Here is a 25903-nt window from a genome sequence, read left to right on the forward strand (position 1 = left end):
CTAAACAAGTACATTATCACCTTAAAAACTCTTAAAACTAAATTTCGTGACACAAAAACACTATTATTTATAAAAATATTGTGGATTTGAGTGTCTACCGTGAGACTCTATCTGAGAAGTACTGCAAGCGGAGTGATACAAATGGTGAAACGGTTGGAGTTCTGATATCACTAGACCAGAAATAATTTAGTAATTAAAAATGTAATTTTTTAAAATGTATGTACATAATATTACTAAAAACATTTCTGTATTTTTTACCATAGTCTTTTCATGGTTTTCATAATGTGTCATTTAGCTTCATGTCAACAGGTTGTTGCTTTAACACATCATTTACAATATGAATGATGTTAGCATAAAGGAATTAAATGAAATATGTGTTTTTGCCATTGTATACTCAAGAAACAAGATCAAATCAACATCAGTCACAATCAGATCAGTCAAACCTTATCATGGCTTCTTAAGTCAGTGCAAGGAGTTTGCAATTCATCTCTGAAGACATTTCAAGTCTGTAGCTTATGTCTATCAGGGTGAATGTGTGGGGTGCAGGTTACTAAGCAGAACAACAGAACAAACACTCCAGAACAAGCACGTTTCAACACATCTTGTTGGAATCATAACAATATGTGAAGTTATGATAAGATTAATATGCCGTTGGCTGGGCGAATTTACTATTTTAATATCATAGTAACTCTGAGCCATACCTGTTTTCCTGTTAAAGGTGATGTTTATAATTTTTTAATGGCAGAATACTTTCTCCTGTCCCAGTTTAGTGCGCAGAAATAATTTTAAGTAAGTCATTTGTTCAGAACACACAGGGCTCAAGCTAGTGATTTTTCAAAGCAAGGCATTTTGGGGTCAGAAGACCCTGCATTTGTAATTACTCAACATAATCTTTTCATTCTGCACTTTTAATGCTTATTCCCGAAGGGTTGGGGTGGTGAGTGTCGTGTGGCAGCTGAGGTTGTGGCCAGAGCCCTGACTGACTCACACTAGCAAAAGCTCAGAGTGGTGGTTCACCACAGTCATCACTAAGAGAAGAGATACACAGCAGGACCTATAACACAGTCAAACACCTAGCGCAAATGGCCTAAGAGCTGTGAAATATTTAATGTCTGACACCCCTCTCACATGTCGGAAAAATATAACGGTCCTGTTGAGAGCCAAATGCTACCCTGTGCAAAAAATGACAACATCCGGCAACATTTATGCAATATAAAACATGAGGATAATTTTAAAAAATCTTACTAGTGAACCAGTCCATATTTGGCTTAACAATGAGACATCCTAGTCCCGCCATCCTTCCATCCTTCCATCAGCAGTGCTTAGAAAAGAACTTAAATTAAGACACTGGAATTGAATAGACCTTAGTCACGGCAGGCACCATATTGCATTTTACGTGGTTGAAAGCAAGAAAGTGTGGGATAGAGTATAAACTTACTTTACAACTGTATAAAAAGGAAAGGAAAGGAGGTGAAGTGAGGCCAAGTATGGTGACCCATACTAGGAATTTGTGCTCTGCATTTAACCCATCCAAGTGCACACACACAGTAGTGAACACACACCCGGAGCAGTGGGCAGCCATCGCATAATTTTCAAAATTCACAACTTTCAAAACTGTTTTATGAAGCTTTTTTCTACTGAAAATGTAAAAATGGTTTCCAAAAATATATTAAACAGCACAACATTGTTTTGAAGGATTAGTTCACTTCCAGAATATAAATTTCCTGATAATTTACTCACTCCCATGTCATCCAAGATGCTCATGTCTTTCTTTCTTCAGTTGAAAAGAAATTAAGATTTTTGAGGAAAACATTCCAGGATTTTTCTCCATATTGTGGACTTTAATGGGGATCAACAGGGTTGAAGGTCCAAATTGCAGTTTCAGTGCAGCTTCAAAGGCCTCCACACGATCCCAGTTGAGGAATAAAGGTCTTTACTAGCGAAACAATCTGTCATTTTCTAAAAACAATAAAATTTATATACTTTATAACCACAAATGCACGTCTTGCACTAGCTGGACTTCACACATTATGTAATCATGTTGTAAAGTTCATGTGTGATGTAGGCTGAAGTACCAACCTGTGTTTACAAAGCGAGCGTGCAAAGAAAGTCAAACACTTATTCCTCGGCTGAAGTGACATTGAAACTGCAATTTGGACCTTCAACCCATTGGTCCCCATTGAAGTCCACTACATGGAGAAAAATCCTAATTTAAAAAAAAATATATAGCACAAAATTCTAGCATAAAGTTATTACATTATCCATTAAATACACTGTTATTTATTTATCTAACATTTGCTTTATATAAATGTTTGTTTATTCTCTTTTATATTAGAAAATATTTTTCTAAAATGGTAATTCTAATTGAATTTAACAACATTTCAATTGGCAAGGTCTGTTTTTTCACATAATTAGACATGCGATTGAGATGTTATTATGGGAGTCTGTGTTTTGTCAGTTATGAAAAATGTTCAGGAACAACTGCCTCAGGATAAAAAGAATAAAAGAAAGAACAAGCCAACTAAGGCTGATTTCATACGCAAGCACTTGTGATGAGCTGTTTACACCTATGCCTTTTATTTAAAGTTCCTAAACTAGAACTGATGGCATTATGATTATCCCACACTTGTGCTGTTTGCACTTCAAAGGAATAAGCTGCTTTGGAAAATAATTACTCTGTTATACAGGTAAACGTTCGCTGTGCAGCAATAAATGGAATCCAGTGGCCTAAAACGTAAGGCTTCTTAAAAAGTGAAGTCTGTAGCTATAAGTAAGCTTTTCATAGATGACGTGTATACATCTGTTTGGTCGACCAATGACAGGGAGTTCTAAAAACAGTAATTATTTTGTCAATTTTATTTGGTGCCTTTAATATTTTGCTAGATAAGACCCTTATTCCTCAGCTGGGAGCCATTTGAAGCTGCATTAAAACTGCAATTTGGACCTACAACCCCATTGAATTGAAACCTTAATTTCAAAACAACTTCAATAACATTTTAGAAATGTATTCACCAAACAAAACTTCTTGACCAAATGACTTTGCTTATCTCCACCAGCATTCCTTCCCTCGCTCTGTTTTTGTTACATTTGCTTCACGTGTTTTGCTGTATGTTTATGCCTGTGCACACATGTAGCGTGTTTTGTTCAGCAGCACTATTGCTGTTTTTAGAGCTGATAACCTCAGATAACCACCTTTCCCTTTGATTTTTGTGCTTCAGAGGACTTGGAGGTGGTTATGCTGTCTTTGTGATAGGCAGTGAGTAAAAACAGCATGAACAAAAGCCAAGTGGGTTTGTTCTGTTGTGCTTCTACACATGAAAAAGTTAGCTGAACTCTTCAAACGCGTGTTGACAACTGCTGCTTTACAGCCAGTGCCACCATCATGCTTACGATCTCTTTCAGTGTTTGACTGAAGGAGGAAAAAGTTTTGGAAATAACATGGGGGTGAGTTAATGATGACAGGGTCTTTGATTTGACTCGTGAGTCTTAGATAAATTTGAACAAAGAACAATCCACCTTGGATGGCTCATTGTTTGCTAATTGTTAAAAAACAAAGGGAAAAACCCAACATCGAGTAGCGCTGGGTGAATGAGCCGTTGACAGTAATGCTCAGTGCCCACATTTTAGTCCAGTTGGTCCATATCCAGTTTCATGCCTCTCCTCATATAACTTTGATGAAACCAGCGCAGCTCGAGCAGCAGAGTCCGCTGAAAGGTCACCCACCACATCTCAGTGATGTAGTTCAATGCTGACACATCTGGAGCATGTCAAAGCATGCGGGTGTACGTGTGCACACATGTAAGTGTGAGCATGTGTTCATGACTTTCATACATGTTTGCGCATGTCTGGAAACAGCAAAGTGACACTCTTCTGGTAACGTGAGATACTCTGTCATCATGTGTGTTTGGGATGTAGAGAACGCAGGGGCGTAGCAACCATTATAACCACTTTTAGAAATTTCTAAGTTCATCCCTCCCACTTTGAAGAGGATAATCATTATATTTTAAGAGTTTCGTTTCGCTTGGCTGCAGGGCAAAGAAAAAATTGTAGCTGGGCCTGTAAATTATGACTTTAAGACCAAGCTGAAACATTTACTGGGAGTGTCACAGTGTACTTTTATGAGTAGTTCTTTTGCATTGTTTTTCTAGGTTTTCATCCTGCACCTTGATTTGTTTATTTTAGAAATGTGTTTTTTCAGTTAGATTCTCAAACTGGTCCCACTTTATATTAGGTGGCCTTAACTACTATGTAATTACATTTAAATTAATCATTTGGTACAATGCACATATTGTGTACGTATGTTTTTACATTGTACGTATATTTTAAACAAACACCTGCATGTAATTTGTGTAATTACATTTATAATTATACGGTTGACCAATCACTTACACCTTAACCCACTCTTAAACCTACCCATACCACCAAACCTGTCCTTGGTCCTTAGCAATATCCCACTTCAATAGCAGCAAAACTGTTAAAAAACAAGTACATCGTAGTTAAGGCCACCGTAATATAAAGTTGGACCCTTAAACTTGTAAAATAATATACTACCATTCCTCGTTTGGGGTATAGTAAGACTTTATAATGATTTTGAAAAAATTGTCTCACCATGGCTGCATTTATTTGATCAAAAATATTGTAAAAACAGTAATATATTAAGAAATATTTTTAAATATTTTACAATGTACTTTATTCCTCTGGTGACAAAGTTGAATTTTAAGCAGAAAATATTCTAATATGATGATTTGATGCTCAACAAACTTGTTGATAACAGTTGCTAAATTTTATTGTGGAAACCATGATATATGGGCCATTCTAATTGGTGCAAACTGCTCCCACAACCAAAAAACACATTTAAGTAAATGCATTTAATTATTCATATCTCAGATGTTTACTAAGATCCTTTTATTGTCTATTGAAACCCACAATAATATTTAAAATATCAGTAAGCTTAATTTTTATAAAATTATCATTTAGTGCGTACATTCAATGTCTTTGTAAATTATGAAACTTTATGTAAAAAGAACCCCTGCCGAAACAGTGTATGTTTTATGTTTTTTTTTTTTATGTTTTAGTCCATTGGCTGAGGCTGAGATTTTAACTACACCCCTACATTTATGATCAGGAAATATTTATGTGTCACTCTCTCTCATAGCTACATGGTGAGTAGATAGGCCCCATAATTTTGAGGTAAATGTGTTCAAAAGTCTGAAAAAACTGTGTGTAACTAAAGAATGTCACCTGTTTGTTAGTTATTCCATATCATTTAGTTTTTATATGCGTTTTAACTTCAGAACTGTGCTAGCTAACCATGTGCTGAATAGCATTTTTGAGCTAGGTTCAAAAGTATCTAAACTTATCACTAATTTTAGATACTTTTTGACCGTAACAGTCACGACCGAAACAATGACAACATGTTTCAGTTGTGACTGTTACGGTAGTGACAATTTTATGGAATAACACCCAAAAACCCCCCAAAGATGTCACTACCGAAAAAAGGGGACACATAATCCTTTATTTGAGGGAAATAAACAAAACTTTAGTACAGTTATGCTATTTGTATGCTATTTATTTTATTTTAGTAGTGTTTTAGTATGTGGGTTAAAATTCTGTAATGTGATGTGGTCGCTACCAAAACATTACTGCCAATACCGAAAATATGCTGTCATGACCAAAACATGGGTTGTTTTGTCAAAAATACAGTATACTGAATTATCAACTAAAATGTTATGGTAGTGTTTTGTTCAGTGTGTATACAAACTAATGAATCTCTAAGTTTGAAATCAGTATGATCAACTTTTTGCCTTTTACAAAGAAAAATTAGATTCAAATTACAACAAATCTCATAAATCACACTTGAAATGTTGTTAAAATTGTAATTGTTCTTAATTTACCTCTGAAAACTTTTTAAATATATATAAAAATATATATATTTACAGAGAAGATGTAAGCAAATCTTAATAGGTCAATATAACCATTCTTAATAAATTATATATTACTGTGTTTCGGTAGTGACAAATTTGGGGAGAGGACAAATATTCCTATACTGAAAATATAAACTGAGAATTAACTGCCCAATTACTAAAAATGTGTACCTGTCACGCCCCTTTGGACTGTCTGTGTTGATTTTGCCCATTGTCACACCCCTTTGGACTGTTTAGTTGGTTTCTTCCTCTTGTGCCCATATTTGGTTGTTCCTGTCATTATGTCAATCACCCACACCTGTCTATGTCTCATTATCCTGTGTATTTAAGTTGAGTTCAGTTCAGTGTGTTTTGCCCGATCTCTTGGATATTATACAATTTGCACACATACAAAATTTGTGAAAAGGGACATTTCCCCCGCCCCCCCAAGAGGTTTCCAACTGTGACTTTGAACCAGTTCTGTAGAATGGACCAGGCTTCTTTGGTGTATGCAAAAAAACTTTATTTGAAATAGGTTTTTTTAACAGTGTAACAAACTGTAAGCAGTTTAATCCTTCCTCACTTAATAAAAGTAGTCATTTCTTTCATATAAAAATTTCTGAGCCCAAACTTTTGAACTGCGGTGTACATACACACCTTTTGTAACACAAAAATTTTAACAAGAGCTTGAGCAATAGTTCAGAAAATCCCCCTGACAAAAGAACTATTAATTCAGTGTATGATACTACCCCGTCTTCAGTTACCTCATGGCAATGATACAGTCAGTTTCTCAAGCAAGACCGATGGGTCTTTCCCAAACAATGTGAACATTATCTATTTACCACCGAAAAACAGCTCACACAATTGGAATCAGAGTCAAAGTGAGAGCATGCTTGTGTTTGCTTGCCCTGTCCTTTTCCCCTGCATTGCAGTGGCGGGCGCTCTGTATTTTTGATCTTGGAGCAAACACTAGGGAACAGAGTATATTAAGGACATAGATGTTTTCTCCCAGAATGTGCTGTTTTAGAAATTGCTTTAAAGGATCTCAAATTTCTCTAAATTGTCTTCAGCATTTTAACAGCTTCACAAGTGCAATCCATTTGGCTATTTGCAAAACATCTGCAGAATGCTTTGTGTTCCTTGTTCACCAGAAAGTCCCTGAACACCCTGTACAAGTCATTGTCAAGTTGAAAAACAAACGGATCACCTAAGATGTCTTTGAAGTGCGGTATACGGCCAAAAGTATGTGAACACCCCCTTCTAATTAACGGGTTTGTTTCAGCCCCTTTATCTTAATGCTACACCATTCAGTGACATTCTAGAGATTTATGTGCTTCTAACCTTATGGCAGCAGTTTGAGAAAAGGGCTTTTTCTGCTTCAGCATGACAATAGCCCAGTGCACAAATTGCTCTATTAATGCCCATAGTTGAGAAAATTACATGTTCAACAAGCACATGTGAATGTGGTGTCCAGGTGTCCGCATACTTTTGGCTGTATAATTTATAACCGTATCAGTTCTTGCCTTGGAAGGTGACTAACTGTGTTACTATGAGTAGACTTTGCAACAACACAAGCATCAGCAAAGCAACACCTGATTATGACACTGGCTCTTCAGAGCTTGAGCAGTGGGAAAAAACACCTGCAGAACACGTGTTCAAGCATCCCTCAAACATCCAGCTTTATTTGGCCTTTTCTAGTCATCTCCCTTTACTTTTTACATTGCTTTAAAGTTTATTTTATTCAGTTGTGCCAAAAGTTTTGCAGTGTTTTGGTGTAGCGGTTGAGGGTTGTAACCAATCACACTCATGCTGTTGTGTACAAATAGCAAATGCCTTAAAATATGTCATTTGGTGTGGGCTTTATGGAAAATGTTATGAATAGTTCACAGTTAAAACACCCACTGTTCTTCAGAAAAATCTTTCAGGTCCCACAAATTCTTTGGTTTTTCAGCATTTTTGTGTGTTTGAACCCTTTCCAGCAATGACTGTATGGTTTTGAGATCCATCTTTTCACATTGAGGACAATTGAGGGACCCATATGCAACTGTTACAGAATATTCAAATGCTCACTGATGCTTCAGAAGGATACACAATGCATTAAGAGCCGGTGGTGAAAACTTTTTGAATCTGAAGATCAGGATAAATTTAACTTATTTTGTCTTCTGGGAAACATGTAAGTATCTTCTGTAGCTTCTGAAGGGCAGTACTAAATGGAAAAAAATATATAATATTTAGGCAAAATAAGAAAAATGTACATCTTCATTCGGTTCAAAAGTTTTCACCCCTGGCTCTAAATGCATTGTTTTTCCTTCTTAAGCATCAAAGAGCATTTGAACCTTCTGTAACAGTTGTGTATGAGTCCCTCAGTTGTCCTCAGTGTGAAAAGATGGATCTCAAAATCATACAGTCATTGTTGGAAAGGGTTCAAATACACAAAAATGCTGGAAAACCAAAGAATTTGTGGAACCTCAAGGATTTTTCTGAAGAACATCAGGCAGTTAAAAAATTAGATTAGATAAAATAAGATATGAATTACTTTGCTGGATGCTGGCTTGTAGTTCAGTCTACACTGGTTTGCATGGTCCAGTTAGCCTCTACTGGTAGACGCTGTAACTACGACTTGTTTCTGCCAAAATGCATCTTTCTCCAGTGACAGTCATTCAAATGTGGCCATGTATTGTAATAAAATAATTTTTTTTGGATGCATATGAATTGACAATATTTCAGAATGGACTTTATTTTGCCAGTTACTTGTTTTTTTTTGCTCGGACAGCATAAAGTTTAGTTATCCAATGAGCAAAGATGGCAGAAAACGGGTCCTTTGGGGTTTGTAATTGGAGGAAATATTAATGGATTAAATTTGGTCTGATCCCTCTATAAACTTCCACAAATCCATGAATAGTGTTTGTAGATCAATCTGTAAATGTTTAACCCATCCAAAAAGTTTTGAAAGGGAAAACAATAATTTGCAAATGAAAAGCCTAGAGTTGGTCAACATTGGGGTTAAAAAATTCTAAAGGATGACCTAGTAAATTGAAAGTAAGCAATAGATTCGTTTTTATGGAAAGTACGTTTAGAAAATTCTGGGTTTGAAAAGAAAAATAGCATCTGTCGGGTTTGGTTATGTAGAGATCTGTGGTTTACCGAAAGGCAGCAGGATATCCTTTGGCTTTAGCGAGGACACAGCTAATCAGGAAAACCGCAGGAGTCTTAGGTTAAGGCTGCTCCGCATACTCAGACCCTTCGCGGCAGATTGATTCCTATCTGATGGAGGCAAAGACTGCTAATTGGGATTTAATCCCCTTTATTGAGCATGAATAAATTCCGGGACTTCTCTAAATGATTCATTTGAAGATAAGATTTTAATAGCTTAAAGTTTCGGCAATTAATCTCATAAGAGCCTTTTTTCCCTCCCCTCCTGTTAAGCATCAAGAACTGCACCATCAGGAAACCAAGCTGAATTAATCCATCTTCTTTTTTCCAGTAAGATTTGCAGTCTGAGGTTGTTTTTTTGTTTTTATAAACAGTATCTCACAAAAGTGAGTACGCCCCTCACATTTCAGCAACCATTTTAGCATATCTTCTCAAGGGACAATACTATAGAAATGAAACTTGGATATATTTTAGAGTAGTCAATGTGTAGCTTGTATAGCAGTATAGATTTACTGTCCTCTGAATATTACTCAACATACAGCCATTATTGTCAAAATAGCTGGCAACAAAAGTGACTGTCCAAAAACTTGTCCAAAGTGTCAATATATTGTGTTAACACCATTGTTATTTGGCACTGCCTTAATCATCCTGGGCATGGAATTAACCCAGAGCTGCACAATGACATCACAGAGCTGCTGGATGTTAGACATGTGGTGCTTCTCCACCTTCGGCTTGAGGATGCCCCACGGGTGCTTAATAGAGTTCAGGTATGGAGACATACTTGGCCACCCCATCACATTCACCTTCAGCTTCCTGAGCAAGGCAGTTGTCATCTTGGTGGTGTGTTTGGGGTCGTTATCCTGTTGGAAAACTGCCGTTCTGCCTATTTTCTGGAGTGAAGGAATCACGTTCTGCTTCAGAATGTACAGTAAATAATGGAATCCATGTTTCCCTCAATGAACTGCAGCTCCCCAGTACCAGCAGCACTCATGCAGCCCCAGACCATGATGCTACCACCACCATGCCTGACTGTAGGCAAGACACAATTTTCTTGGTACTCTTCACCAGGGCATCACCACACATGCTGGATACCATCTCAGCCAAACAAGTGTGTCTTAGTCTTATTAGACCAAAGGACATGGTTCCAGTAATTAATGTGTTTGGACAGGTTGTCTTCAGCAAACTGTTTGCGGACTTTCTTGTGAGCCAGCTTCAGAAGAGGCTTCCTTCTGGGACGACGCCCATGCAAACCGACTTGTTGCAGTGTGCGTTGTATGGTATGAGCACTGACAAGCTGACCTTCTACTTCTGTAACCTTTAAAGCAATGCTGGCAGCACTCATGCATTTGTTTGATGAAGCCAGTTTCTGCACCTGATGCACAGAACGAGTTCTAAACTTTGTTGATCGACCCTTGCAAGGCCTGTTCCGAATGGAACCCATCTTGGAAAACCTCTGTATGACCTTGACCACTGTAGTGTAACTCGGTTTCAGGGTGTTACTGAACCTCTAATAGCCTTGGCTATCTTTGTGGAGAGCAACAATTCTAATTCTCAAATCCTGAGAGTTCTTTGCCATGAGATACCATGTTTAACATCCAGTGGTCAGTATGAGAGAACTGTACTTAAAGCACCTAATTTTAACTGCTCTAATACAAGATACACAAGTTTGTATGGTCCTGTTTAGCAAACAAAAACATGATGAATAGGACATGTGGCTTTGCATGGTTAAACAACATACTGCTGTTATCACTTAGAGTGTACTCACTTTTGTTGCCAGCTATTTTGACAATAATGGCTGTATGTTGAGTTATTTTCAGAGGAGTGTGAGGGGTGTACTCGCTTTTGTGAGATACTGTACAATACTATATGTTATTAGGGATTGAACTGTCAGTCATTAATAATTATATTTGAGTCAAATGATAATTTTAGATATGTGATACAATTTGGGTTTAATTTGTTGTCGACAGAATCTATTAGTTTTCACCATTTGTTTTTATCTCAAGTGTTGCATTATATGAAGCAGTTGTTTTTGCACGCATGCCAGGATTCATTTGTTATAAAAGATTGTATCTTTTGGTTTGTGCCTGTCAAGTAAAAAAAAAAAAAAAAGATTTAATTCAGTAGATCATTCAAAAAGGGAATTATCACATGGTTGGTTATTTATTCCTTCCTTCCTTCCTACTGAAATAATTATGTACTATAGTGATATATACCACTATCAGAATATGAAATTAATCATTTTGGTCATACCAGCCACCCTAGTCAACAGACATGCCTCAATATGTTCTCTAAAGATCAGTGTTCCTGGAATCAAATTCTTTATTATGTCTGGTTGAGGAGGAGGCTCATTAAATAAGGTTTCATAGGAAATTGTGATTTTTCTGGTAGTTTTTTTAAAAGTATTGTCTCATTTGTTGTTTGATTGTTTGTAATAATCAAACATTGTAATATATCATTCCCTCATTTACTCAGTTAGGCTTGCAGAGTCCCACCTGTGGATAAAATAATATCTTAAGTCCATATTAGTGTGCTTTTAAAGGGCTTTTGTCCAACAGATGGTTTTTGCAAATCCCCTATCATTTGCTTCAGAGCATGGACATTTGTTTATAAGAGCTTTTCTAAAAACATCATATCCTGACGTGACATCCAAAAATTACACTTTAAATTAGACTTACATCCAAACAAATTAACAGATTACAGAGACTAGCATATTTCAGCCACTCTGCGATGTTCGACAGTAAATCGAGTCTAAAAGAAAAAAAGAGATAAAGATGCAGGGCAAACATTTGGGATATGCAGTAATCCCCAGCATACTTGACAATCTTTTCTTGTTCATGGATAAATAGGTCAGGAAGAGTTATGTAAAAGAAGTTCAGCATAATACTATAAATATACCAAATCTGCATGTTTTGAACGGAAGTCTGTGCTTCTGGGAAAGCACTTAGTCATGGCAATGACATACTTATTTTCTTTAATCCGAGATGCGTACAACTCATGTCGCTGTGAATGATACAGTACTACATCCCACTAACCTTAAACCTTACAGATTTGTTTATATAGTATTTCTTTTTTAAATCAGATGTATCGTTTTGTCACTAATATCAAATCTTTTATTAATATTGTTTTTTTTTAATGATGGTTGTTCATTCTCAAGAAAGGTTTTGCATGACTGCAACTCAGAAAATGTGAAAGAGACTGATTTGCCCTTCCGTAGTCAATTATTGCCTCAGAAAATAACCCCACAGGACACTTTCCTGTTGCTTTGAGGTTAAATTCGGGCAGGGGTGGCAAGGAGAAAGGGTACAGCATGGCGGATGGCCTAGAACAACAAATGCATTGTGGTTTGTGCAGGGCTTACAAAGCCAAAGCTTATGCTTAGTCCCTTTGTCAGATGTACAACAGATCAAATTCCTCATCCCCTTCACCAAAATGCCACTGTATGTACAATATATCCCAACTTTACTGTTTTAGGTTTGATAAAATCACTCTGAACTGACTCTTAGTCTTAAGGAAGGGGTAGTTCCAGCCAAAATGAAAACTCTGTCATTATTTACTCACCGTCATGCAAACAAACCTGAAACACAAAAGAGGACAAGTAGAAAAAGGGTTGTTTTTAAGCCTTTTGACATTCACTGTATAGGCAAAAATAGTTCAAACATTCTTCAAAATATCTTTTTTATGTTCTGTGGAAGAAAGAAAGACCTACTGCTTTGAAGATGAGTAAATTATGATTATTAGGTAAACTATGACGATTCTGTCATCATTTATTCACCGTCACGCAAACAAACTTGAAAAAGCTGGTTTTGGGTTGTTTTGGACCTCTTTGACTATGAAAAATAAGGTAAAAGCTCTTCAGAATATCTTCTTTTGTGTTTTGCAGAAGTCCTACTAGTTTGAGGGTGATTTTTGGGTAAACTATGATTGAAACTGACTAAAATTATGATTTTTTGGGTTTGGGGGATGGTATGGGCCAAAATATATTATAAAATGTTTATTAAAATATCTTCTTTTGTGTTTTCTCGCAGAAGAAAGTAAGTCTGGTAACACTTTATTTTCAGGTGTCCTTGTTACATGTTACATGTACTTAGTATTATAATAACACTTAATTATGCATAATTACATGCAAGTAACCCTAAGCCAAACCCTAATCCTAACCCTAACCATATAGTAACTACAAGTAGTTAATTAATATTACTCAGTACCTAAATATATAATTACACTGTAACAAGGACACCTTAAAATAAAGTGTAACCGAAAGTCCTACTGGGTTGAGGGTGGTTTTTGGATAAACTATGGGTGAAATTATGACAAACTATGAAAATTCTGTCATCATTTACTCACAGTCAAGCAAACAAACCTGAAAAAGTGGATTTGGGGTTGTTTTGAACCCTATTGACTTTTAAGTCAAGTCAAGTCACCTTTGTTTATATAGCGCTTTTAACAATACAGATTGTGTCAAAGCAACTGCACAGTATTTAAAAACAGCACCATAGTGTGTAAGTAACGCATTATTGTAAATAATCAATTTTCAGTTAAAGGCAGTTCATCAATGAATTCAGTGATATCATCCAGTTCAGTTCAAAAAGTATACGATATCGCTGGAAAGTGTCCCCAACTAAGCAAGCCAGAGGCGACAGCGGCAAGGAACCAAAACTCCACAGGTGACAGAAATGGAGAAAAAAACCTTGGGAGAAACCAGGCTTAGTTGGGGGACCAGTTCTCCTCTGGCTAGACGAAACCAGCAGTTTGTACCAATGTCTGATTGTAGAGAACTCGTCAGGATCCCGTGGTGTGGCACCGATGGCCGTCTAGGTTGGCGAGATCTTCATTGATGATCCGTCTCTGGAGCTCATCTGGTTGACATCCACGGCTATTGAAGTCATCTCCAGGTGGTGATCCATGACCTAAGCTGGGTACGGACTGGATCCGGGGGACTGCAGTGACCATCTGATCTGGATACAGGCTGGATCTGGTGGCTACGGTGACCTCGGAATAAGAATGAAACACACTAATACTAGCGTAGATGCCATTCTTTTTACGATGCAACGAGTGCATCAGATGGTATGGGAGGTGTTTTCGGTTCCGGTTGACCTAATTAATGCAGCCTAACAATCCTTTAACGGATTTGAGTTATAGGAATGTGTTAATGTTTTATGTGTAAGCCAAGTTAAAGAGATGTGTCTTTAATCTAGATTTAAGCTGACAGATTGTGTCTGCCTCCCGAACAGTGTTAGGTAGATTGTTCCAGAGTTTAGGCGCTAGATAAGAAAATGATCTGCTGCCCGCAGTTGATTTTGATATTCTAGGTATTATCAAATTGCCAGAATTTTGAGAACGCAGCGGACGTGAGGGACTATAATGCGATAGGAGCTCGCTCAAGTACTGAGGAGCTAAACCATTGAGGGCGTTATAAGTAATTAGTAAGATTTTAAAATCTATACGATGTTTTATAGGGAGCCAATGCAGTGCTGACAGAACGGGGCTAATATGGTCATACTTTCTAGTTCTAGTAAGAACACTAGCTGCAGCATTTTGGACTAGCTGGAGTTTATTTATTAAGCGTGCAGAACAACCACCCAATAAGGCATTACAATAATCTATCCTTGAGGTCATGAACGCATGAATTAATGTTTCAGCATTTGACATTGATAGCATAGGTCGTAATTTCGATATATTTTTAAGATGGAAAAATGCGGTTTTGCAAATGCTAGAAATGTGGCTTTCAAAGGAGAGATTGTTATCGAATAGGACGCCTAGGTTCCTAACTGATGACGACGAATTTACAGAGCAGCCATCTAGTATTAGACTGTATTTTAGGTTATTACTTGTGGAGGTTTTAGGTCCAATAATTAACACCTCTGTTTTTTCAGAATTTAACAGTAAGAAGTTATTCGCCATCCAGTTTTTAATATCAGCTATGCATTCTGTTAGTTTTTCGAATTGATATGTTTTGCCGGGCTGCGAAGAAATATAGAGCTGAGTATCGTCAGCGTAACAATGAAAGCTAACACCATGTTTCCTGATGATATCTCCCAAGGGTAACATGTAAAGCGTAAAAAGTAATGGCCCTAGTTCTGAGCCTTGAGGTACTCCATACTGCACTTGCGATTTAAATGATACCTCTTCATTTATTGCCACAAACTGATGACGGTCTGATAAGTACGATTTGAACCATGCCAGTGCACTACCATTAATGCCTACATAATATTCAAGTCTATTTAAAAGAATGTTGTGGTCAATAGTATCAAACGCAGCACTAAGATCCAGTAGCACTAATAGGGAGATGCATCCACGATCGGATGACAAGAGCAGGTCATTTGTAACTCTAATATGAGCAGTCTCAGTACTATGATATGGTCTAAAACCTGACTGGAAATCCTCACAGATACCATTTTTCTCTAAGAAGGAGCATAATTGTGAGGATACTACCTTTTCTAGTATCTTTGACAGAAAAGGGAGATTCGAAATTGGTCTGTAGTTAATTAATTCATTGGGGTCAAGTTGTGGTTTTTTAATGAGTGGCTTAATAACAGCCAGTTTGAAGGTTTTGGGGACATATCCTAATGATAATGACGAATTAATAATATTTATAAGAGGATCTATGACTTCTGGAAGTACCTCCTTTAGTAAATTAGATGGAATAGGGTCTAACATGCATGTTGTAGGTTTAGATGATTTAACAAGTTCATACAATTCTTCCTCTCCTATAATAGAGAATGATTGGAATTGTTCCTCAGGACATCTACAGCGCATTATCTGATGCGATACTGTAGCGGGCGGCTGTATGGTTACAATTTTATCTCTAATAGTGTCTGTTTTGGAGGTAAAGTACGTCATTACTGTCTACTGAACTATGGGTGAAATTCTGATTTATTTTGTGGAGGATGGGCCAAAATAGTTGTAAAAAATGTTTATTACAGTATAGAGAAGAACAAACAGGAAAAATTGGGTTTTGGGTTGTTTTGGACTCCGTTGACTTTCACTGTTTGGGAAAAATAGTTCTTCCAAATATCTTAATTTGTGTTCTGTAGAAGAAATAAAGTCCTACTGGTTTGGAGATGAGTAAATGGTGAGTTTTAGTGAACTATGAAAATTTTGTCATCATTTACTCACAGTCATGCAAACAAACCTAAAAAGTGGATTTGGGGTTGATTTGGACCCCTTTGACTTTCACTGTATGGAAAAAATAGTTAATCAGAATATCTTCTTTTGTGTTCTGAAAAAGGAAAGTCCTACTGGTTTGAGGGTTTGTGTTCTATAGAAGATAGAAAGTCTTGAAGATGTTTTTGGCTGAACTATGGGTGAAATTCCGATTTATTTTTGGGGGGATGGGCCAAAATAGTTTAAAAAGAAAGAAAGTCTTACTGATTTGAGGGTGAACTATGAGTGAAATTATGATTTTTTGGGGGAGTATTTTGGGGGGTAAGGGCCAAAATAGTACAAAAAAATTTTTAATAAAATATATTCTTTTGCACTCTGCAGAACATAGACAGTCTCACTGGTTTGAAGGTGAGTAAATGATAATGTTTGGGTGAATATGAAAATTATGTCATCATCACAAACAACAAAACAAACAGGAAAAAGTGGGTTTTTGAGTTCTTTTGGACTCCTATGATTTTTGGGTAAACTGTAGGTGAAATTGGGTGAAATTATGATTTTTTTGAGAAGTATGGGCTAAAATAGTTTATTAAAATATCTTCTTTTATGTTTTGCAGAAGATAGAAAGTCCTACTTGTTTGAGGATGAATTTTTTTTTTTTTTTTTTGGGTTAACTATGAAAATTCTGTCATCATTTCCTCAAAGTCACAAAAATAAACAGGGTTTTGGGATGTTTTAACTCTTTTGACTTTCACTGTATGTGGAAAAATAGTTCTCCTAGTTTGAGGGTAATTTGTGGGTAAACTATGGGTGAAATTATGATTTTTGGGGGGAAAGTATGGGCCAAAATAATTTGAAAAAATGTTTATTGAATATATTCTTTGTGTTTTACAGAAGATAGAAAGGTTTGAAGGTGAGAAAGGAAAAGGTGGGTTTTGGGTTGTTTTGGACTCCTTTGACCTTCACTGTATGGGAAAAAAAGTTCAAGTTATTCCAAATATCTTCTTTTGTGTTCTTAGAAGACAGAAAGTCCTAAGGGTTTGAAGGTGAGTAAATGATGATTTCTGAGTGAACTATCCCTTTAAGTGTAAGCTCAAGCCTTCTAAGTGCTAATTACAGGATATCTAATGATGCTTATGTAACCTTACCTGTATTATTTGTTAAAACATGTCTTGAGGAATGCTGCCATGTAGTGTTGATACCATTTCAAAAAGGTCCTGTTTAGGATTCCTCGTGGAATGCGAGGAATGGCAAACGAAAGCAAACATCGCTGCCGACTCTGCGCCCTAGAACAACATAATGATTGATGCCGCAGTTTAATGTTGGGGGCATGTGGCAGAGATTAATTCTCATTTGGCTCTTTGTGTAAACGCTATCTCGTGCATCTAAGGAGCCTGCTCATTGTCTCGCCGAACAGGCAGGTTTTGAATGATGTGCACCCGCGTCTTTGTCAATGTATTAGGTGGAATCTCTCGGTCCATTCACGGACAATGTGATGAATGAAACAAGACTCTTCCGGGCTCAGAATCTCACACCATCATCCACCATATTGGCACGCAATACAATGAGATTTAGCGTGTAGGCCCTGCAGGTGCTTTCTGCCCTGTGTTTCCCACACCTGGAAGGGCACCAAAGGGCATGGACACCTTACACGCCTATTCAGCGGCGTGTCTCGCAGGCTCCGCCCACTCTATAGGATATACTACTCCACCAGTGGGCTAACAATGAGCATCACTATCACTGTCCATCTATTCAACGCTGGGCGGGACGCACTTATCATAAAGGCTCCTGTCATTTTGATGGCCGTTATCATTGAATACGCCTTCATGAAACCAGACATAAAAAAGACTGCCACCTTGGGAGGCCCTGTTCTGATCCATCTCCAAAGGAAGAGAAAGAGTCGGGGTCAGAACCTCCACTTTTCAGTTGTCATTTATCACGTCAATAGAGACTGTACATTACACGGGATTAATCGGGGCTGAATTGAGGCACCTAGAGAAAAAGGATATACGGGACGGCTTGAAGATCAAGAGATAAAAGAAAGTGGTAAAGAAAGAACTATGGGATTTTGAGCCCTTTGAGAGGTGGCCAATCTGGCACGGAGAAGAGGCGCCAGCGCCAGCAATATGTCTTTACTGTATTATGAGCCGTGTACTGGAAAGCTCAGTAGTGTCATCAGATGTCATCGGAAGGCTGTAATTGGACTGCATCCTCAGGCTTTGGGTCAGAGATTGCAGAAGCTAAGCGCGTCGGATTTGCGTCCTTGCGTGGCCCCGCTGTAGAAATGAGCAAGCTGATGGCATGCGGTCATTATTTGCCCGCCACATGCCTGCCAGATTAGTCTTGTGACTACAGCGGGAATCGCAGGCCCCGCTGCGCCCACTGTCCTCTCTCTTCATGTGCACTGGTTTGAACATCTCTTTCCGAGAAGGTCACATGGTAGTTCGTTTACTGCCATTTATTACATCATTGCTTTGTTGCTCCACTTGCTGAACGGATCTTTGTGTTGAAAAGGGAGCGCATAAATGATTTGGGGTGGTTTGCTGCAATTTTGAGGGTTTTTTTGGAAAATACCTGTGGTTTTAAAAAGAAATCGGGGAAAACGTCCTGCTGGAAACACAAGAGGTGCCTTTATACAGCAGTAATGAGTGTTGTTTGTTAAAGGGATAGTTCACCCAAAAAACCTGTAAGATCTTCGTTCATCTTCAAAACACAAATTAAGATATTTTTGATCAAATCCAAGAGCTTTCTGGCCCTGAATAGACAGCAATGCAACTACCATGTTCAAGGCCCAGAAAGGACATCATTAAAATAGTCCATGTGACATCAGCAGCCTTAATTTTATAAAGCTACAAGAATGCTTTATGTGTGCAAAGAAAACTAAAATAACAGCTTTAATCAACAATTTCTTCTCTTCTGTGTCAGTCTTCGAGAGAACCACGACACATGCAACTTTTTATGTTCTAGTTTGATATTAAATAATACCCACTAAGTAACAAAAGTTCTTTTGACATTTGTTACAAGCATTTTGCAATAAGTCAGCTGTACACTTAGGTAATTGTTCTGGCACCCAGAGAACGGGGGGTTGGGTAGAAAAAAGGTTATTTTGTTTAAAATTAAAGTTGCAATATACTTTAGGGAATTCCTTTACAAAGGTTATTTTGTTTAAAATTAAAGTTGCAATATACTTTAGGGAATTCCTTTACAATGAGGTTACTGTTGTCTCTCAGTTTTCCCTGTTTAAAGAATTCAGAGCTGTAGAAATGACTTTTTTTGGAACTTTCATCATTGCAATAAAACTAAGTGCATATAAAACACATTACAAATAATTGCACTGCTCTGCTGGAAATCAACAAAACATCTAGCACATGCTAGAATTAATATAAAATTATATTAAAAATATGTATCCGTTTTCTGTTTTAATATATTTAATATATTTTAAATTTAATTAAAAAATAATAATATTTTTAATTATATATATTTAAAATGTATATTTATATATATTTAAATATTTAAAATTATTTAAAATATAATTTAAAATGGCTGAATTTTAAGCATTTATTAAAGAAATTCTAATATGCTGATTTGATGCTCAAGAAACATTTCTTATTATTATCAATGAAAACAGACTGCTTAATATTTTGGTAGAAATTGTGACTTTATCGTAACATAAATGTCTTTACTGTCACATTTGATCGGTTTAATTATTAGTATTTTAGTATTAAATTACTAGTAATTTCTTTAAAACAAAAACACTTACTGACAAAATGGGGTTCTTCTACAGTACTTCAGACATGGATGGCTCTGTTGTTGTGCTATGTGTGTGTGTGTGTGTGTACACATAAAGCTCTTCTTTGTTGACCTTGTAGAGTTATAGTTTCCTTGTGAAATCTTTGAGTTAGTACTCCCTTCCACTGCTTTACACAATGAAGGCTGTTGTATTCCCAATCTGGATAGGGTTAAGAAAGTGTCAAATGCATATGTGACGTCAAAACATATATCCGAAAATGTGTCAAGAAAAGCCTGTAGTGTACATAGTTATTTTGTCCCATGTGTGCCATTATGAATGAATAGTACATTTCATACAGACTTAGAAGTTTTATTTAGTTGATGAATTGGGATATTATTCAGACGTTCACTTATGTAGATTTTATCTTATTTCATTTTTCCTGAGCACTTCTGTTCTCTTATAGTACGTGTCTGTAGTTTATGCTTTTGTATTATGTAAAAAAATCATTATTATGGTTACAATCCAGTTGGATTTACAGTATAAGACATCCAGATATGCCCGTATTAAATTTCTAAGCAACCCAACTGCTCGATAGATCTTAATGCCCTATTTCAGCCGAATTTAATTTGTTACTTTGGTTGCCTGTTGAGACATTAAAGATGATTCAATTTACATATGCTTTAAATAGGCCACACCAATATTTTATGTTATTTACGCCATCTTTGCCCTTGTACACCCTTGCCTGGATGTCAAGCAGTGACTCACTGACTTTTGATTAATGTGAAGAAACATTATGCTAATTTTCCAGATAGGTTCCATGTCTTGACAAGACCTTGAGGAGCATTTATCTTGTCATTCTCAGAACTAATACATAGTCTTGCATATTAAAGCTTTATAGAGCAGCGAAAACAAATGGATACAAGGCTGAAAACAATCCACAGCTTTGTGTTTGTAGATACAATGTACAATCTAGTTCATGGGAATGCACAGTTTTGGCTCTACTCCCTAGGTCCCATGCGTCATATTAAATGTTTAGATAAGACACAAGTGCGATGCCTCATACTCCGACAAGAGAATACAGGATTTTGCAAGTCTTGTGTGTGTTCAACCCTGATGCCAAAATTAAATGGCGTGTTTCATGTCGTATTGAGATCATGTGTGGCACACCTGTAGCAATGGTTTGGTCTTAAGCCTTCATAAAAGTCCACCTGGCCCAGCTGGTTAAGTGATGTCAAGGTCCTCACAGACTGTTTACTCTTTCTGAGCCTCTCGCCGCTCTCTCTCTCTTGAACACTTCTCTGTAATTACCGGCTGCATTATCTGAGCCAGACACTTGGGGTTGAACTAGGGCTGTGTTTTAATTACATAATGTGATGATTAATTAATCAAATTTGTTGTCGATGAATCATACATATAAATATTTGCAGAGAAAAGCAGACAAATGAAAACAAGATTGTCAGTATATTGCGTTTTGAACATTTAAAAAGTTTTTTTTTTTTAAATGATTAATCAAATATACAGTATGTTGTTAAATATTATTACAATTTTAAATAACTATTTTCAGTTTCAATATGTTTTAAAATGCAATTTATTTTTGTGATGGCAAAGCTGAATTTTCAGCATTCATTACTCCAGACTTCAGTGTCACATATTTCTTCAGAAATCATTCTGATATGCTAATTAGGTGCCTAAAATATATATATATATATATAATTTTTTTTTTTTATCAGTGTGATTGTGATTGTTTGTGGAGACATTGTGTGATACTTTTTTTAATTTGACCAAATAATTTATTAAAATAGAAATCTTTCATAAGCTTTTAATGCCTTAACTGTTACTTTTAATCTGCTTAATGCATTCTTGCCAAATAAAAGTATTAATTTCTTACAAAAAGCAACTTTTGTTGTGACTAGTACTGTAAGTCTGTCTGTCCCACAGTAATCCATTCTGCCTTCTATTTCTTGTATTTTGTCTGCACATTTTGTTTAATTGTTGCTCTATATACGTATGAACTAGATTGACGTCTTTAGCCATTGAATCACGTTGCAAAGCAAGGTGTCGCTTCAAATGAATAAGTGGTTTTTCAGTAAAATTAAAAATAAAATAATAATTAAATCACAAGTAATTAAAGAGTTCATTCCAAATTACTTTTTTTCTTCTGTGGAAGATGAAAGAAGAAATTTTTTTTTTTTTTTTTGTCCACACAGTGGAAGCTAGGAATTACCTAAACTGTTCGGTTACCAACATTTATCAAAATATCATCTTTTCTGCTTTACAGAAGAAATGAAGTCATACAGGTTTTGAACTACATGGCGATGAGCTAATGGTGACAGAATTTGCATTTTTTTTTTATACCAAGTTAAAGTTTAAGTCAATTCTCATTTATTTTGGCCTTTGACCTCATTTTTTCCTTATTCAACTCTGGCTTTTCATATAGCGCCATCTCCAACAATTTGAATAATGAGTGAATAATTAGTCATTTAATTTAAAAAATCCGTTAATCATAATTATGACGTTTTTTACAGACACTGTTGCATGTGTTCGGTGAATCCTCATGTGTCAGTTGCAACCTCCTCTGTCTAAAAAAAAAAAACAGGAAGCCTTGTGTCATCTTAGCAGTCATTGGTCAAACCGGGGGGATTGTTTGCTTGTGATGTTAGGGGCGTCTTGGCCTTGATGACCTCTTTTTTTTTTTTTTTCCCTTGGCCTCTAATAAGTCTTGATTCTACAGCAGTAACAGAATGGTCAAACATATGTCAAGGGTAATCAAGGTCCAAATGCACCTGACCTGATATAATCCCCTTTGAAAGGGGCTTCCAACTGTTTACTATTGTTAACAATGAGTTCACCGCTAAAGGAGCTTCAGATTGTGAAAAGAGTTTATTGGAGCACTTTACCACCACATAAAGTGTCTCACAAGCTTCAAAGGAGAGAGGGAAAAAAAGATAGTGCCCTCAAAAATGAAACTTATGTCATCGTTTACTCACCCTTGTGTTATTCCAAAATTGTATGACCTTTTTTCATGTGTTTTTGTTCGTACAACAGCTGTAACATTGTTTTGGACTGTCATTGTGTAGACAGAAACACTGCTTCAAAATATCTTCTTTTGTGTTCCACAGAAAAAAGAATGTCCTTGGAACAACATGAGGGTGAGAAAATGATGACAGAAGTTTCTTTTTTTTTCAGGTGAACTACTCCTTTAAATGTTAAGAAATGAAGTAGAAAAATTATAAATGTTTGTGCATAGAATTCCTTTAAATACTATGGAAGCCCATTTTTGCCACTGAATCTTTTTTTTTTTTTTTTTTTTTAAGTAATTGTGACTTTTTGTCTTCCAATTTTGATAATTTTTTTTATTACATTTTTAGTTTATATCTCAATTCATACTTTCTTGCAGCTAGAAACTCACAAATCTGACTTTGAGTTTAACATGCAGTTCTGAGAAAAAAAAAAGAATTATGAGAATAAAACTTCCATAGACTCACAATTGCGAGAAATAGTCAGAATTGCAAGATAAAAACCCGTAATTCTGACTTTTTTTTTTTCTCGCAAATGTGAGGTTGTATTTTGCAATTCTGATTTTTTTCCTCACAAATGCAAATTTGTATCTTGTAATTTTGACTTTTCTTCTTGCAATTGCAAGTTTATATCTTGCAATTCTGACTTTTTTCTTGCAAATGAGAGTTTATACCTCACAATTCTGACTTTTTTGTTGTAAATGTGAGTTTTTAATCTCGCAATTTTGACTTTTCTTCTCACAAATGCAAATTTATATCTTGCAATTCTGACTTTTTTTCGCAATTGGGAGTTTATATCTTATAATTCTGACTTTTTTCGCAATTGGGAGTTTATATCTTATAATTCTGACTTTTTTGCAATTGGAAGTTTATATTTTACAATTCTGACTTTTTTTCGCAATTGGGAGTTTATTAAATAATTCAAAAAAAAAGTCAGAATTGCGAGATACAAATTCCCATTTGCAAAAAAAGTCAGAATTATGAGATATAAACTCACAATTGAGAAATAAAAGTCAGAATTGCAAGATATAAACTCGCATTTGCAAGAAAAAAAGTCAGAATTGCGAGATAAACTGGCAACTGCGAGAAGAAAAGTCAGTATTGTGAGAAATAAACTCGTAATTGCGAAAAAAACAAAGTCAGAATTGTGAGATATAAACTCGTAATTGCAAGAAAAAAGTCAGAATTGCGAAATAAACACAACTGCGAGACAAAAAGTCAGTATTAATAAATATAAACTCGTAATTGCAAGAAAAATGTCAGAATTGCGAGATAAACACAGCCGCGCAATGAAAAGTCAATATTGATAAATATAAACTCGTAATTGCGAGAAAAAAGTCAGAATTGCGAGATAAACACAACTGCGAGACGAAAAGTCAGTATTGAGAAATATAAACTCGTAATTGTGAGAAAAAAGTCAGAATTGCGAGATAAACACAACTGCGAGAAGAAAAGTCAGTATTGTGAGATATAAACTCGTAATTGCGAAAAAAACAAAGTCAGAATTGTGAGATATAAACTCGTAATTGCGAGAAAAATGTCAGAATTGCGAGATAAACACAACTGTGAGACGAAAAGTCAGTATTGAGAAATATAAACTCATAATTGTGAGAAAAAAAGTCAGTATTGAGAAATATAAACTCATACTTGTGAGAAAAAAAGTCAGAATTGCAAGATATAAACTCACATCAGCGAGAAAAAAGTCAGAATTGCGAGTTAAACTCGCAACTGCAAGAAGAAAAGTAAGTATTGTGAGATATAAACTCGTAATTGTGAGAAAAAAAGTCAGACTTGTAAGATAAACTCGCAACTGCGAGAAGAAAAGTCCGTATTATGAGATATAAACTCGTTATTGCGAGAAAAACAAAGTCAGAATTGTGAGATATAAACTCGTAATTGCGAAAAAAAAATGTCAGAATTGTGAGATAAACTTGTGATTGTGAGAAAAAAGTCAGAATTGCGTGATAAGCTCGCAACTGCGAGAAGAAAAGTCAGAATTGTAAGATAGGAACTCGCATTTGTGAGAAAAAAAAGTCAGAATTGCAGGTTTTCATCTTGCATTTCTGACTATTTCTTACAATTGTGAGTTAAGTAAATAATTAAAAAGTCAGAAACAAAAAAAGTCAGAATTGCGAGATACAAAGTCTCATTTGCGAGAAAAAAAGTCAAAATTGCTAGTTAAATTGACAATTTTGAGATGAAAAGTCACAATTGCAAGATAGTAAATAATTCTAAGAAGTCAGAATTGCAAGATAAACTTGCAATTGTGAGAAGATAAGTCAAAACTCGCATTTGTGAAGTCATAACTTGCAATTCTGACTTTATTTCTAGCAGTTGTAAGTTTATATCACGCAATTCTGAGAAAAAAGTTAGAATTGCACGTTTGTATCACAATTTTGAGAAAAAAAGTCAGAATTGTGAAATAAATAGTTACAATAACATTTTTTTTTATTCAGTATCGGAATCAGGCTTCCATAGTTCTGAAGGCCAACAGTAAGCATGTTCTGAATTCAGAATTCTTGTGAGTTTCTGACTTTTGTTTCTCCCATAGAATAAAAGTTCAAGACAAACTTTTTTCCTTGCATCTTTTTTTTTTTTAATTAGTTTATTCCGTGGTGGAAAATGCCTTCCGATTATGTTCTTTGAAGCTTGTAAAACAACTCTGTGCACTGGAAGTGAATCAGCAAGAAAGCTTCAAGCTTTCGCAGGGGGTCAGAGAGTGATACTGAGGCGTGTGAGTTGCTCAAAACTTGCGCGCTTCCCAAAACGAGCATCATCACAAACTCCCACATCGCTCATCGGCCATGCTATGCCTCATGTCAGCCTCCATTACCCCTCCACACCAACTTACACGGTCCTACCCCCACCACTAGCCTGGTTTTGAGGGGGTTGGGTTGACAGACCGACCTTGCATGTCCACTAACGGTCACTTTAATGCACTGGGGGTCAAGGGATTAGACCGGGAGGGCTCACCTCTCTCACACCGCACTGATAATGTGAAT

The sequence above is a fragment of the Garra rufa genome, chromosome 8 (genome assembly GCF_049309525.1).
Source record: "Garra rufa chromosome 8, GarRuf1.0, whole genome shotgun sequence".
Taxonomy (NCBI): domain Eukaryota; kingdom Metazoa; phylum Chordata; class Actinopteri; order Cypriniformes; family Cyprinidae; genus Garra; species Garra rufa.